Here is a 15305-nt window from a genome sequence, read left to right as displayed (position 1 = left end):
TTTTTAAAAATTGCAATTTTCAAACTTTGAATGACTAACCCTTTAATCCCAATAGTCACACCACACAAAAATATTAATAAATTACATCATTTGTAAAGTGTTGTTTTATTTTGTTTGCACTTTAGAAGGTTTAAAAATGGGAAATTTACAAAAATTATTTTTATAGGGACCTGTTCAGATTTGAAGTGACTTTGGGGGACCTATATGTTGGAAACCACCCAAAAGTGATACCATTTTAAAAACTACACCCCTCAACGTATTTAAGATTGCTTTCATGTAGTTCATTAACCCTTCTGGTTCTTTTCAGGAAGAAATGGAAAGTGGCATGACAAGAATGAAAAAGTTTATTTTTAACACCTAAATTTTGATAACTTCTGAACAGGCCACTATACCCGGCAGACTTTAAGGTCGTTATTTGGCTGTTACCTGCCATGGCAAACATCAGGACCACACAATCAAGATCTCAGGGTGCCAATGAGGTTAAAGAGGAAGCCCCCACACTCTGTTAACTATTTAGATTCTGTAGTCACTATTGACAGCAGAATCTAAGGGGTTTAGGCTGTGTGCCCACGTAGCATTTTTCAAGCGTATATGCTGCGGAATTTCCGCAGCGTAAACGCTTGAAAAACGCATGTATATCCGCACCCCATGGTCCCCAATGGGATTCCGCAAGGTCTATGCACATGTTGCGGATTTTTCCGCAGCGTTTATGCCGCGTTCAAAAATCCGCAGCATGTCATTTAATTTTGCGTTTCCGCAAGCGGAATTGCCTTAGTCCAATGCATAAAAAACGCAAGGCAATTCCGCATGTGGAAAACGCGTGATAAACGCGCGATAAACGCGTGCGGAATTCCGCATGCGTTTTTCCGGGAGAGGACTTGCATTTATGCAGCAGAAATTTTCTGCTTCATAAATGCAACGTGGGCACATAGCCTAAACGTCCATCATCCCTGCCAACACTGATCGTAGCTGATGCAGCAAGTTGTCAGCTATAATGTACAGATGACAGTTACAGGATTGTCACCTGTCGGGGAACTCTAGTCTCTTATATCGCAGGTCAGTAAAAAGACGACTATTGGTCACTAAGGTAATAAAATACTAGGCTGGAGATGTGCTGCATTCAGCAGAATGCCATGACACTATAATACTTTTGAGGACACTTAAAGGACGATACATCAAAGTGTTTCCGACCGTCTTCTGGAGCAAAACATTTTAAAAAGTTGAACAATTTTTGCACAATGCAATGCTGCACAACAATTTTGAGACTTTGGGCGTTTTCACATCAGTCCTAGCCAGCTCCGCTAAAATGGGTGTAGCTGGGGCAGGTCAGTGGCTTGGCAAATCTCGCCCATCTGATTCATTTTCAGTCAGTATTTTGCATGACTATATGTAAGGAGCAAGAACAGGTAGTGGTCGTAAAATTGTCCACTGTCAGATCAGAGCAGATTTACTCTTAAAGATTATTTAATTAGAAGAGAACACTGCCGAAGAAAGACCCCTTGTGCTAGTAGCAACAATGCGTTATTGACATTACTTTACTCACTTACATAGCATCATTAATTCCACAGCGCTTTACAGACATCATCATCACTGTCCCCATCGGGGCTCGCAATCTAAATTCCCTATCAGTATGTCTTTGGAGTGTGGGAGGAAACCGGAGAACCCGGAGGAAACCCACACAAACACGGGGAAAACATACAAACTCCTTGCAGATGTTGTCCTTGGATGGGATTTGAAGCCAGGACCCCAGTGCTGCAAAGCAACAGTGCTAACCACTGAGCCACCATGCAGTGCTAATGACTGAGCCACCCTACATCATTCTATCAATAAATGCATCTGTCTGCTCCTAAAGTCCAGATTTCCATGGTATATAGGGCTGAACAAGTGATCGTGAATTTAATGATGCATGGGTCCTGCAACTGTCTGAAATGTCAGTACATTGGAGAAGTGATGAAGGGATGTTCTAGTTTGTCAGTACATTTTTCTAAATGACAATTAATTAGAATAGATAGAGTTTCTACCATAGATCAGCAGTTAGTGTCATTACACCGCATCGGTGCCTGATTAAGTCCAGACCTCTCCTTACATTTAACAAGTGGTATCATTTCATCGTTTGTAGAATGTACAGGAATGATGCCATAAAAAGAGACGCAGGACAACTGTATATTCTGTAATATAAGGGACTTTATCACAGAAAGTGAAGGCTTATTGCTAAGATCATCATCACATTGCTGGGGGTCTGACTGCCGGGAAATGCCTAAAGCTGGCCACTGATAATGCACCTGACGGTTACCAGCCCTACTAGAGGATACAGTAGACTGCCGACCCCAATGATGACACTTTCATTAGTGCAAAAGAAATAGACTAGTCAGGAAAAAATCCACATTGTCTACTCCTTGTTTCCTATGTGTAACTATTTGCCAGGGGTCCATTAGACCTAATAGATATTAGATTGTTGTCAGATCTTTACAAAATCATTGGCATAAGGCATCAAAAATTCTGATGTCTGTGACCAATCTAAGGCTACTAACTGATGTGTTTAGAAGAGAAATGGAAGGTTAACTAGATGAGATGAGCACAGAATCTTCAGAATATGGATTTTTTGTAATTTGCAGTGGCCGCCATTTTGCTGAATCGTAGGGGGCTGGGCAAACAGTTAAAACAATAATAATACTCTCCTGTCCCGCCACCTCTGAATCTCACTGTCCGGTCCTCTATGCTTCTTCTTTTCTCTTTTCCCGGCCATACGCATCCTCTTCGGCTTCTTCACTTTAGACCAGGACTTCCAGCACAACTATGCCTCTGACAATCCTGGCCTGCATGACATGATGTTATGACTAGCGTCGCTCAAGTGACGGCATGTCATGCAATCATGTTTGAGGCCTAGATGCACTGAAAGTCCAGGCCTGGAGTGAAGAGGCCAAAGAGGCGCATGGACGGCAAGACAGGTGAACACTGAAGTGAGTATCACTTTTTTTTACATCCTATATTTATTACACTATGGGGTCTAGAGAGACACCAGATCATAATAAGGATCGTTGAATTTGCAGATAATTTGCAGGAAACTCCCTGTAAAATCCGAGTGATTTGCCAAATTTGGATTTTGACAGATCTCTAGTAACTAGGATAGGATGAAGCAAATCTCTTTTTTTTTTGGTATTGCATATCTAGAGGATCACTCAGCTCTCCTGTCATGTCCGTTTCAGTTAATATTTGATTTCCATAAAATAAGAATTTTGGATCTTAATTTCTTAAAAATCTGTTGTGTGTTCTTCTTTTATTATTCCTCCAGTAAATGCATAACTTGAAGCTTGTGGTGCCTAGTGGAAAATCTTGAACAGTGCCCCCACCTATCACAAGTATTTATTAGCATTGGTCTTATTTTCTGCCCCTAGACTCCAGGACCTGGGTGCGATTGCAACCCCTGTACCTACTAAACTTACACTCCCTGACCCTTGCTAATGGGACACAGGTTTTTCACCATGTCAAAGAGACACATTCAGTCACACTCTGACACTCCTCCATTAATACTGACATTGTGATACTGTACACACCATATTGACAAGGGGAATGGTAACGCCCAGTTGTCATTCATTCATACATTTCCAGGAGGAATAATTTAGGAGCAAAACTATGAAGATGTGCAGAGAATTGTTATTTTGTGAGAATTACAATTATTTACTTAAACAGTCATATAGGAGAGGTGGGAGATCCTCTTAGCACACAGATTTTTACTGCTTTATAGAACGATAGAATAAAGGACCTTCACCCACTGTGAGAAGAATAAGGAGTATGGATTTTTTAAGTATTCTGTTCCTGTTTGTTCAGTGTCCTCATTTGTGATTTGTAAGAACAGAAAAGTGGAATGCATTTGACCATTGTCTTCTTTCCGATGTGAGTCATCTGTCCTTGTCTTATGCCCTGTTCTATTTATTAGATTTCATTCACAGTAAGCTGCGAAAACCTGATAACTGCATGAAAAAGGCAGCCGGACACAGGATACACGGAGATCTGTGGCAAAAACATTATGATTTTATAGGAAATAGCATGTGAATCCGCCGCTGATCTAACTTCTGGTGCTTCTAAGGTGAAAATGAATAAAAGAAACCTTATTTTATGACTGTTATGTTGTAAGTCAAGAAAAATTGACTATACATGTTTGGTATCTGCATACTCATACTGACCCGGGGAATCATATTGCCAGGTCAGTTTTACCATATATTGAACATGGTAAATAAAAAAAACATTGTGGAATTGCACTTTTTTTCCCACCCTTGGAATTTTTTTTCGTGTTTTCCAGTGCACTATGTGGCAGAATGAATGGAATCATTCAAAGTACAACTTGTGCGGATTTCACGCTATGCAGTGCTGAGAAATCTATGAGAATAGACTTGCTGGAGATTTCAGACTCCTCAGTACATGTCCATTTTCATCCGAAAATTGCCAGCAACTGTGGGTGAGATTTTTAAAATCTAACACTTTTCTTTTTGCTACGTTTATAATCTGTTGCGAACTTTCTATATTTAAATATGAACGGCATCATGTGACCAAGCCTTTAAAACAAATTACTGTATTTTTTTGCTTTATAAGACGCACCTAATTATAAAATGCACCTAGGCTTTAGAGGAGAAAAATAAGAAAATCTGTGGATGACATACTTATGGGGGATCTGTGGATGATCCACTCATTATGGGGGATCTATGGATGACGCACTGTTATGGGGGATCTATGGATGACGCACTGTTATGGGGGATCTGTGGGTGACACACTGTTATGGGGGATCTGTGGATGATGCACTGTTATGGGGTTCTGTGGATGATGCACTGTTATGGGGGATCTGTGGGTGACACACTGTTATGGGGGATCTGTGGATGATGCACTGTTATGGGGGATCTGTGGATGATGCACTGTTATGGGGATCTATGGATATCGCACTGTCATGGTGATCTGTGGATATTGCACTGGTATGGGCGATCTGTGGATGACGCAATGTTATGGGGGATCTGTGGATGATGCACTGTTACGGCGATCTGTGGATGTCTCACTGTTATGGGGGATCTGTGGATGACACTGTTATGGGGGATCTATGATATCGCACTGTTATGGGGGATCTGTGGATGACACTGTTGTAGGGGATACAGTGCTTGGCAGAGTTTACGGTATATTAAATGTGACTTTAGCCCCCATCATCCTTCAGAATACACCTACCGCATGTACTGCGCGGTCTGGATGCATTCTTAAGGATGATTATGGTTATTGTCACATTGAAATACAGGATACATTTTGATTAATTACCGTACAGTACAGTCCCTGTTTGATTACCACCTCCCTCATCCTTAGCAATGCACCCACTTACTGTATACATGAGTGTATTCTTGAGGATGATGGAGGTGGTAGTCACAGTTACAATAAACATTACAATCCCTCCCTTAGTGATTATACTAAATATGACTATAATCTCCATCATCCTTCAGAATACACCCATTGGTACTGTATGTTCAGAAGGATGATGGGGGTTATAGTTATATTGAACCTCCCCTTTAGTGTCTCTGCTCACCTTGTTTATAAAGCCGTACATCTTAATTAAGGCTGACAGGACCGTTCGTACAAGGGATCACTGATTGGTGGAGGCAGCTCAGCAGCAGTTCCCTCCACCAATCAGTATCCAGCCCTGCAGAGGGGGAGGAGAATTACTTTCCTTTCTCCTTTGCCTTAAAGGAGGTCCCCGGGAGCACTGAATAGAGTAGTACAGTGGCCCTATGACTGCCCGCTGCCATGATCCACAGCCTGCCTCCATGATTGCCCTCCTGCCACCATGATTCACCTACTGCTGCTTCCACCGACATGATTGCCCGCCTGCAGCTCCTGCCGCCATGATTCACCTCCTGCTGCCGTGATTCACCTCCCAGTGCTCCCGCCTCCATGATTGCCCTCCTGCCACTACTGCCACCATGATTCACCTCTCGTCACTCATGCCACCATGATTCACCTCCTGCTGCTCCCACCGCTATGATTGCACCCTTTTGCTTCTGCTGCAATGATTCACCTCCCGCCGCACAGCCCGTCAACCAAAAGCTTCCCCTTCACGACAGGGCCAATTTCCGTTTTCATTTTTTTCATCCCCTTTTTCCAAGAGCCATGACTTTTTTTTATCTTTCTTTCCACATAGCCGTGTGAGGGCTTGTTTTTTGCGGGACAAGTTATATTTTGAATGTAACACCCTTTTAAGCCGCCTCCATGGGCAGGGTGTTTGGTAGTTCTCACCTCAATATAGTGCAGAGTCTCCACCCGAATCTTGCTGGGAGTTGTAGTGGGGTGCATGAGGGTCTTCCTCTTCTGCCAGGGGTCGACTTGGGAAATTCCTGTACACACTCCGTATACACTCACAAAGAGATGAGGTTGAAAACTTAAGCAGGTTTATTGTGGAGGAAGGTAAACGGTAAATTTGGTAAGGGGGGTGGCTAACAATGATAAAACAAACAGTATTCACAATTTACTTACACAAAGGATTAGTTAAGGCTTGGCAGTTAACCTGAAAGATAGGGATGACACTTTCCCTTTAAGTAGCAACAAACACACTCCTAGCTAACACTACTAAACTATAAATGGCTGCAGCCAGACAAAGCAACAAAGTTCCCTCTTGGAGCCCGGTTGCCTTGGATGTTGGAGCACTTGAAGACTGTGTAGGTGCACATGCTGAAGAAGCAGAATATCCCTCACAGATAGTCCTTTTATTGCTTCAAGTGTGTGGAACCACAAGTCTCATAATAGCTCAGCAACAGTTCCCCTATTAACTCAACAGTGTAACCACAAGTCCCATAATTGCTACTTATTTCTCGATGCAGCAGGTTTGGGGTCACACAGGGATCCAGCTTAGGGCTGCAGGGCCCGGATGCCTTGGCCACAGGGGATGGATTGAAGAATTGGTCCCTTGGTTAGGCCAGGTGGCGACGGACATCTCCTGGTAAGCTGGACAAAAAACTACCACACTCCATGAATGAGTAGGTGCTCAAGCAGGGTCCAAACCCAGTGGTATAGATATAAAGAACTTGGCACTCATGCGACTCAGTGATTAATTTCTTGGTTATTTTAATTTCAAAAGTGAAGGCACACTAAGGAATAAGTGGCGGATACCGCTTTCCAACTGCCAGGTCTTGGGTCCTTATAAACTCTGCACTTAAGCTACAGCAGTGACCAAAACGTCTGTTGTTTTTGCACTTCACTTTTCAAATTAAAATAACCAAGAAATGAATCATTGAGTCGCATGAGTGCCAAGTTCTTTATATCTATCTCCTAATAAGATGACTGGCCTGTAGAGGTGGTTTAGCTGCAGGAACATCTTCTCCCCTCACACACTGAAGGGCTGGACGTTTAGCACTAACTCTGTGCCTCTGTCCCCTGCTCTCCAGGATCAGACTCTCACATGTCTGACATGGTGGATTCCAGGCTTCTCTCTTACTGCTCTTAGCTCCACTCCTCTTCTCCCACCTGTTCAGCCAATCAGTCTCTTCCTTTGCTGCATTTCCTCCCCTATGATGCAGAGAGGAGCAATGTCCACTGGGAGTTGTAGTCCTAGACAGTGCTGCATAAGATTCACCAATGTCTGCTGCTGTGAATGTCTGTGTAATCCCAGCAATTCTATTCTGTGTACACACAGATCTTGCCACAGGTGTTTCACTCTCCCCATGATGAGTCGCTGTAGGCCCCAAAGCACAAAACGATAACTCACCACCAGAAATAGAAACCTGTGGTAAAGCATCCTGACTAACACCACAATCAGTCACATGCACTTAACTCCAATCATACCATTTGTGAAGAAACAGCAACAGGGAGACCCCGCAGAATCTCGCTGTTGCCACCACTTGTGATGGATCCACACCCTGCCTCCCGCCCGATGTCGCAGTTATGTCAGACGGAGCACGTAGTACGGACCTGCCCTCTGCACCTACGTGACGTTCCGCACCCCCTGAGGGACACATAAGGTCAGGTTGGTACGTTATGCACAGACACCCCCTGTCCACATGGGTACAGGAAGTCACCAGGGAGTGAGAAGAGGAGGTCCACTAAGTCACTGATGTGGCACCACACTCGCCCACAACCCTGAGAGGCTCCGCTCACTAGCTCCAGTGAAGCAGAGCCTGGTCAGCCTGGGAGAACTGCCACCAGTTTATATTTGATATAACAGACTTATATCGGGCTAGAAACCAGCCCGGTAGCGTGTTCGTTGGACCGAACAACAGACGTGAGGTTCGTGGATCGAGATAAAAGAACAGTCCAAGGTTAAATTATACATTTAATCGTCGTAAGGGCATACTAAACAATATACTATATACAGTACAGACCAAAAGTTTGGACACACCTTCTCATTTAAAGATTTTTCTGTATTTTCATGACTATGAAAATTGTACATTCACACTGAAGGCATCAAAACTATGAATTAACACATGTGGAATTATATACTTAACAAAAAAGTGTGAAACAACTGAAAATATGTCTTATATTTTAGGTTCTTCAAAGTAGCCACCTTTTGCTTTGATGACTGCTTTGCACACTCTTGGCATTCTCTTGATGAGCTTCAAGAGGTAGTCACTGGAAATGGACTTCCAACAATCTTGAAGAAGTTCCCAGAGATGCTTAGCACTTGTTGGCCCTTTTGCCTTCACTCTGCGGTCCAGCTCACCCCAAACCATCTCGATTGGGTTCAGGTCTGGTGACTGTGGAAGCCAGGTCATCTGACGTAGCACCCCATCACTCTCCTTCTTGGTCAAATAGCCCTTACATAGCCTGGAGGTGTGTTTGGGGTCATTGTCCTGTTGAAAAATAAATGATGGTCCAACTAAACGCAAACCGAATGGAACAGCATGCCACTGCAAGATGCTGTGGTAGCCATGCTGGTTCAGTATGCCTTCAATTTTGAATAAATCCCCAACAGTGTCACCAGGAAAGCACCCTCACACCATCACACCTCCTCCTCCATGCTTCACGGTGGGAACCAGGCATGTAGAGTCCATCCGTTCACCTTTTCTGCGTCGCACAAAGACACGGTGGTTGGAACCAAAGATCTCAAATTTGGACTCATCAGACCAACACACAGATTTCCACTGGTCTAATGTCCATTCCTTGTGTTCTTTAGCCCAAGCAAGTCTCTTCTGCTTGTTGCCTGTCCTTAGCAGTTGTTTCCTAGCAGCTATTTTTCCATGAAGGCCTGCTGCACAAAGTCTCCTCTTAACAGTAGTTGAAGAGATGTGTCTGCTGCTAGAACTCTGTGTGGCATTGACCTGGTCTCTAATCTGAACTGCTGCTTACCTGCGATTTCTGAGGCTGGTGACTCGGATAAACTTATCCTCAGAAGCAGAGGTGACTCTTGGTCTTCCTTTCCCGGGGTGGTCCTCATATGAGCCAGTTTCTTTGTAGCGCTTGATGATTTTTGCAACTGCACTTGGGGACATTTTCAAAGTTTGCCCAATTTTTCGCACTGACTGACCTTCATTTCTTAAAGTAAAGATGGCCACTCGTTTTTCTTTACTTAGCTGCTTTTTTCTTGCCATAATACAAATTCTAACAGTCTATTCAGTAGGACTATCAGCTGTGTATCCACCAGACTTCTGCACAACACAACTGATTGTCCCAACCCCATTTATAAGGCAAGAAATCCCACTTATTAAACCTGATAGGGCACACCTGTGAAGTGAAAACCATTTCCGGTGACTACCTCTTGAAGCTCATCAAGAGAATGTCAAGAGTGTGCAAAGCAGTCATCAAAGCCAAAGGTGGCTACTTTGAAGAACCTAGAATATAAGACATATTTTCAGTTGTTTCACACTTTTTTGTTAAGTATGTAATTCCACATGTGTTAATTCATAGTTTTGATGCCTTCAGTGTGAATGTACAATTTTCATAGTCATGAAAATACAGAAAAATCTTTAAATGAGAAGGTGTGTCCAAACTTTTGGTCTGTTCTGTACATAAGGGTTATACATACACAGTGGTCAGAGTTACAAAAGTATGGTACAACGGGGGGGCGTGGCCTGCTAGTCATGGAGTAGGTACGTGTTTTCTTGTGCTCCTGCCTCAGAATAAGCAACTGGGATGAAATGCCTTTTTAAAGACATTGAACTCTTATAAAAAGCTACTAAACTAACTCAGGATGCTTCAGAAACATTTTGAGACCTTCTTTGATATTATCTGAAAAATTTTACCTCACAACTATGCTGAGTAATTTTCCTGAGGGAAGCTTAAAGATTTGAGCTATCTTGAGATCTTATTACCTCATTATTTCATCACCTGGTCTTTGATTTGACCTTGGGGTTCATCTCGTACTACATAGAAGCTTTGAAGATTCGCCGCTCTTGAACGGATAAGTACCATTTTTTTTTTTGCTGTGTCACAAATTTTACAATGACGCCATTTTTGTACTTCATCATATTCAACTACGCCATCTTGTGTGATAACAGAGGTTTTATGATCTAAAAGGATTTAAGTAGTCTTATTTAAATCTGTTACACATATATACCATTTATTGCATGACTTTGGGATCTTCACTGAGTTTTGGTGCCGCCATCTTGTGCTTTACGGTTCTTAACTCCGCCATTTTATGTAAAACTGTGATGATCTAACTGAAAAGACTACATATGGACTTGACATCCCTTTTACTCCTGATATAGATCTACAAATGTATGACTAACAAGAGATATTACAGTTCTTGAAAAATATTTATTAATATCTTTGGCCGCGATAGTTGATTATCATCATAAACAACAATTTCGGTACAGAGACGAGAGGACTCTCCGTGAGCAAATGAAATCATTGGGTTTCCAACGAACACGAGCTGCACAGATCTGAAGAGGGAAACCAGTGTTTATAGATTTTTTTGTGTGTGTGGTGATTTTTCCTCTGTCATTGCTAACACTGCTACAAAGCTTTCTTTATTATTATATATATGTACATGTCTTGGTGCCGTGGTTCTTGGTGTAGGTAAGATGTTGCCTTCTCTTCATACTGTGTGTAATAGTGAATGGGAGAAAAATGAGCAGATTTGATTAGCTAATATCTGAAGACAGCTGATATTATCTACTTTTATTGTAATACCTAAGGTAATTGTTTTTAATAACATACATTTATTTGTTAGAAATATCTCTACTTTATATATAACTAATTTACTGGATGTATGAAAGCTATATTTCTCTCTCTTAAATTTTTCGCCTCAGTGGCGGGCTCTGGTGGCTGATTTTTGATACTGCAGCCAGGGGTCTTTAGATTCTTGTTTTTTTTCTCATGTCTTCTCTGTGAAAACATATTATTATTATAGTATTATATATTATATATATTATTATTTTATTTTATAGGTTGTTTTATCCCTTTAGAGGTTGAGATTTTAAATCTTATTGCTCTAGCTAGGATTTTCACTCATTCCTTACTCTCCTAATTCATAATACTCATTGCTATGATAGTTTAGTACAGCATAAAGACTCTGGTGAACTGCAATTTATCTGAACCACTCTGTAATAATTGTTTGGTAATTATTTTCCAATTTAATCTTGTGAGGGATCACAATTAACATAATGTCTTCATCGAAACCTAAATCTATTCCCAACAACAAACCTAGGGACAGGTCAAGATCTCCATATAAAACTTCTGCTAAGAACACCCGGTCTCAGGACAAAGAAATATCTGATGACGACTCAATGTTCATTAAATCTCAGTCATCCTCAAAAAAGAGAAAGGAGAGGGAATCTAAGAAATCATCTCATACAAAGCAGGTGACGGAGGAGAGCTCTGGAGATGATGAGACCTCCTCACTAGAGATGAGCGTTGTTCTACTCGAACTGTTCGCCAATCTCAAATTCGAGCTGTTTTGGGCGATGTTCGAGCCGGTCGGCGAACACGAACAATTTGAGAAAAATTCGGCTGTTCGAGGTTATGTTCGATAACTGTTCGTGCACCAAAATCATAACTGGATTTTTTCTCAGTAATGATGAAAATTAATGTTAATACGCAGTTTGAGTGTACAGCGGGGCGGGGGGAGGGGCAGGGGATGGATCTCTGCAGGAACAATGAAGATCTCCATTTTTTTTTCTCTTTCCCGCATTTGCAGTGGGGAGGTGCAATCTGTCAGCCTATCAGCAGCGCACACACGGAGCGAAGTGCTTTTTTTCACACAAGCAAGGGCATGTGTGATTGGCAGTGTATGTCACATGTCCTTGCCCTATAAGACCAAGCCATTTTCCCCGTCGCCACCATTTTCTCACTGCTGCAGCTGCGTGTTAGACGGCACCGCTGTTGCTGTGTGCGCTATACCTTGTTAATTTCAAGCCAATTTTCGCACAAATATACAGATAGCTTGGGAGTAGGGAATAGTTGTGATTGCAGTCCTTTTAAGGACTAGGTTACAGCATTTCCTACGACTTTTATCAGGCAGGTCTGTGCTCTTAAATAGATAGATTGTGGGAGTAAAGACTAATTGTAATTGGAGTCCTTTTCAGGACTAGGTTACATCAGTTCCTATCAGTTTTTGCCAGGCAGGTCTGTGCCAGTGCTGTGCAAGTTTTTTTCACAGCATTTGGCTGAATCTAGCAAAGCTAATCCTTTTTGGCCTATTGCAGAGTGTGTTAGTCAGTGGAGTAGCCTATCTGTGTTGCAAGATATACCACCTGTGTATAGAATAACAATTTTTTTACTGCACCTAGTGAAGTAAAATCTTTTGGGCATAGCATCATTCTATTAGTCCATCTATACTGACCTCCATCAGGTTGCAAACTGAATATAATTTTTTTCTGCATCTAGCTCTGAAAAAATATTTGGGCTTCTAGCGGTGTGTGGGACTTGGTCTATTAGTCCATCTATACTGACCTCCATCAGGTTGCAAATTAAAAATAATTTTTTTCTGCATCTAGCTCTGAAAAAATATTTGGGCTTCTAGCAGTGTGTGGGACTTGGTCTATTAGTCCATCTATACTGACCTCCATCAGGTTGCAAATTAAAAATAATTTTTTTCTTCATTTATCTCTGAAAAAATATTTGGGCTTCTAGCAGCGTGTGGGACTTGTTCTATTAGTCCATCTATACTGACCTCCATCAGGTTGCAAATTAAAAATAATTTTTTTCTGCATCTAGCTCTGAAAAAATATTTGGGCTTCTAGCAGTGTGTGGGACTTGGTCTATTAGTCCATCTATACTGACCTCCATCAGGTTGCAAATTAAAAATAATTTTTTTCTGCATCTAGCTCTGAAAAAATATTTGGGCTTCTAGCAGTGTGTGGGACTTGGTCTATTAGTCCATCTATACTGACCTCCATCAGGTTGCAAATTAAAAATAATTTTTTTCTTCATTTATCTCTGAAAAAATATTTGGGCTTCTAGCAGCGTGTGGGACTTGTTCTATTAGTCCATCTATACTGACCTCCATCAGGTTGCAAATTAAAAATAATTTTTTTCTGCATCTAGCTCTGAAAAAATATTTGGGCTTCTAGCAGTGTGTGGGACTTGGTCTATTAGTCCATCTATACTGACCTCCATCAGGTTGCAAATTAAAAATAATTTTTTTCTTCATTTAGCTCTGAAAAAATATTTGGGCTTCTAGCAGTGTGTGGGACTTGTTCTATTAGTCCTTCTATACTGACGTCCAGCAGGTTGCAAATTGAATATAATTTTTTTCTGCATCTAGCTCTGAAAAAATATTTGGGCTTCTAGCGGTGTGTGGGACTTGGTCTATTAGTCCATCTATACTGACCTCCATCAGGTTGCAAATTAAAAATAATTTTTTTCTGCATCTAGCTCTGAAAAAATATTTGGGCTTCTAGCAGTGTGTGGGACTTGGTCTATTAGTCCATCTATACTGACCTCCATCAGGTTGCAAATTAAAAATAATTTTTTTCTTCATTTAGCTCTGAAAAAATATTTGGGCTTCTAGCAGTGTGTGGGACTTGTTCTATTAGTCCTTCTATACTGACGTCCAGCAGGTTGCAAATTGAATATAATTTTTTTCTGCATCTAGCTCTGAAAAAATATTTGGGCTTCTAGCGGTGTGTGGGACTTGGTCTATTAGTCCATCTATACTGACCTCCATCAGGTTGCAAATTAAAAATAATTTTTTTCTGCATCTAGCTCTGAAAAAATATTTGGGCTTCTAGCAGTGTGTGGGACTTGGTCTATTAGTCCATCTATACTGACCTCCATCAGGTTGCAAATTGAATAAAAAAATTTTCTGCATCTAGCTCTGAAAAAATATTTGGGCTTCTAGCGGTGTGTGGGACTTGGTCTATTAGTCCATCTATACTGACCTCCATCAGGTTGCAAATTAAAAATAATTTTTTTCTGCATCTAGCTCTGAAAAAATATTTGGGCTTCTAGCAGTGTGTGGGACTTGGTCTATTAGTCCATCTATACTGACCTCCATCAGGTTGCAAATTGAATAAAAAAATTTTCTGCATCTAGCTCTGAAAAAATATTTGGGCTTCTAGCGGTGTGTGGGACTTGGTCTATTAGTCCATCTATACTGACCTCCATCAGGTTGCAAATTAAAAATAATTTTTTTCTGCATCTAGCTCTAAAAAAATATTTGGGCTTCTAGCAGTGTGTGGGACTTGGTCTATTAGTCCATCTATACTGACCTCCATCAGGTTGCAAATTAAAAATATTTTTTTTCTGCATCTAGCTCTGAAAAAATATTTGGGCTTCTAGCAGTGTGTGGGACTTGGTCTATTAGTCCATCTATACTGACCTCCATCAGGTTGCAAATTAAAAATATTTTTTTTCTGCATCTAGCTCTGAAAAAATATTTGGGCTTCTAGCAGTGTGTGGGACTTGGTCTATTAGTCCATCTATACTGACCTCCATCAGGTTGCAAATTAAAAATATTTTTTTTCTGCATCTAGCTCTGAAAAAATATTTGGGCTTCTAGCAGTGTGTGGGACTTGGTCTATTAGTCCATCTATACTGACCTCCATCAGGTTGCAAATTGAATAAAAAAATTTTCTGCATCTAGCTCTGAAAAAATATTTGGGCTTCTAGCGGTGTGTGGGACTTGGTCTATTAGTCCATCTATACTGACCTCCATCAGGTTGCAAATTAAAAATAATTTTTTTCTGCATCTAACCCAGCCAATAGTTTTGGCCTAATACCACAGTTTGGCCACTCAGCTCTGCTCGGTTACCATCCATTGTTTTTTTGTGCAAACAACTCCAGAGTTGTGAATTAGTTAACCACCAAAATGAGTGGAAAAAGGCCTGCTGCTGGTGGAAAGGGGAATAGGCGTGTTGGGAAGGGGAAAAAAGGTTGTGTCCGTGGGGTAGGTGCAGAAGAAAGAC

Source organism: Phyllobates terribilis, unplaced genomic scaffold, assembly GCF_046119375.1.
Source record: "Phyllobates terribilis strain yellow unplaced genomic scaffold, ASM4611937v1 Scaffold_4__5_contigs__length_816908805, whole genome shotgun sequence".
NCBI lineage: Eukaryota > Metazoa > Chordata > Amphibia > Anura > Dendrobatidae > Phyllobates > Phyllobates terribilis.
This window is presented reverse-complemented; position numbering follows the sequence as displayed.